This window comes from Lolium rigidum, chromosome 3 (assembly GCF_022539505.1).
Source record: "Lolium rigidum isolate FL_2022 chromosome 3, APGP_CSIRO_Lrig_0.1, whole genome shotgun sequence".
In the NCBI taxonomy this organism is placed as follows: domain Eukaryota; kingdom Viridiplantae; phylum Streptophyta; class Magnoliopsida; order Poales; family Poaceae; genus Lolium; species Lolium rigidum.
Window position 1 is genome coordinate 280,530,777 of NC_061510.1, and position 2,573 is coordinate 280,533,349.

A 2,573-nucleotide genomic window follows, 5' to 3' on the forward strand; every position below is an offset into this window, starting at 1 on the left:
AGGTGATGCTACGGCCAGGTGGTACGGTGGGCCTAACCGTACCACTGGCCATTAAAACCTCTGAAATAAGCTCTTCGCGAATTTTTGCCTTGGCTCGGTTTGATTCATTGTTGGAAGGTGTTTATGGCTTCCCATATTTGGCCCTCTTTTGCATTGGTTGCAAATCCTTCTCTTTATTCCATGAGTATCTAAAACGAATAGAATAGGTGCGCCCTAACATGGTCAAATACGAAAATCGTAACACTACTCATGCATTTAGGTGCTACAAAACGCGTTGCATTTTGCGCTCAACAGCGAGGAGCGTATGGCGGGGGATTCTGGTGCTAGTGGAGCTAAAGCTTTGACAACTCCCAGATCGCGTGTTGATGGCCTAACTCAAGGTCAGTGGGTGCCCGAGATACCAAGAAGGGTGCAAAGGTTTTTCTAGGCAAAAGACCAATGTTTCGGTGCCGACGGTAGCGACACGTACGAGCATTGTAAGCCTCTTAGGGGTGTCGTTATGGGCACCTTCGCCGCAATAGGGCTCCAGGTGTAAACCCTTGACTTTCTCTATCTCGGCAACGATGTCGCGACGGACGTCATCATGGAGCTCAGGTTTTCTTCGATTTCGTTTCAGTGCCCTCGGTTGCAAGTTTGGTTTTCCTTGTTTTTTTTGTTTCGCTTTGGTCTGCTTTTGTAAGAGGGTCTTCATTCAACTATATTAGTTCGGTCGTTTGGCTTCATATAAAAAGCGGGATACAATCATTTTTGCCGAAGGTAATACTCATATCCTAATCTCCAGGATATTTCAGTGCAGGGAATCCATCGCTTAATCCTCATGATATAGTGTGACTATGTTGGCTAAGTGCCCTATTTTGTTGTGGTGTTGGTTTCCCAGAGTTGGTTCAAGTCACAACTACAATATGGGAACGGAACTCAGAACTTGAACAGTCCGTACCCGGAACTAGAACACCGCGAACGTATCTCGCACAGGCCCTAGAAAAAAAGGTAGGCAACCGGCGAATACACTACATGGGAACGCTATGTTCGTCATCAGACGATGCCATCAGGGCGACCAAGAACCACGCGCAAGATACCAGGTTGGATGCCGTCGAGGGCGCCGATTGGTCGAGCCTGCCGGAGGACCTCCTGCTGATCATCATGGCGGCGCTGGATATCCCTGGCCTTTTCCGATCCGGCGCCGTCTGCAACTCCTGGCACGACGCGTCGTCCACCTTCCGCCGCCTCCGCCGCCCCTCGCCGAAGCAGGGCCCGTGCCTGTTGTACGCCTCCGACGAGTACGGACCCAACCACGCCGCCATGTACTGCCCCTCCACCGACACCACGTTCCGCGTCCCCTTCCGGCACCACGGCAGGGGACTCTTCTTCTCCTCAAACGGCTGGGTGTTCGCTACCGACGAGGCCGCCGACCCGTACCTCCTCAACCCAGTCACCGGCGTCCAGGCCACGCTCCCGTCGGTCAAGACGCTTCCAGGCATAGACACCTGCAAGGTGAACTTCGTGAACGACGATGGTACCGTCTCTGCTTCCGCCTCTGAAGATTTCATCGAGTGGGCGCGGGATTGCGCGTATTGCCGGGTGGCCATCTCCACGGGCCACGATGCAGCAGCGACATGCACCGTCTTGTTAGTACACATGCCAGACCAGAAGCTCTCCTTTGCCAAGCCCGGCGACGAGCGGTGGACATTGCTCTCCGATGAGCTATACATGGACGATGTCCGTTACAACGACAAGGATAGCATGTTTTACGGTCTGCATTTTGATGGCTCTGTCTATGTCATAGATCTCAGCGAGCCTTCACCGGTCATGACAAGGATCATGTGCGGCGTCACAACATGGGGCAACCCTACCAAGTACCTCACCATAACCCCATCCGGCGAGCTCTGGCAAGTGTGGAGGATGTGGACCGAGGAAGGACTCAAGCATCTCTGGACCTACCAAGACGTTCTGAGGTACGTATACGTCTGAAGAGTGCATTGAGTTCACCGGCAAAGATGATGACGAGCAGCCCGGTAAGCTGGAACTAGACATGGAAGAAGACACTGTCACCACGTGCAAGCTCCTAATTTTCAAGGTTGACATTGATAGGCAGAAGCTGGTGGAGTTGAGAAGCATCGGAGAGCACGCGTTGTTCCTTGGGTACAACACTGCCGTCTGCATTCCAACTATGGAGTTCCCCGCATTCGAATCGAACCGTGCCTACCTCAGTGATGACTGCTCCATGTACGGCCCAATAATACGAAGAGACCTAGGTATCTGGAACATCGAAAAGAGGAGCCTCCAAAACCTTCGTGAAGCGTGGCCAAACCTATCTTCCTGGCTGGATTTGGTGGCTCCATTTTGGATCACGCCTTGTCTCTGGTAGGAACTTATGATTTTTTTTTGGAGTGAGTTCCACTTTTTTACTCTGTAGTTGTGCATTTGTGACACATATGACCTCATTTAGCGGAATTTCTACCAAAATATCCCATTTAGGAGACTTTGAACACGGTTTAGACCAAATTTATCATTTTACTTGTTATTGGTAGATAGAATAGGTATGATACGTCAATGTGGAGCGATAAAATATGTAA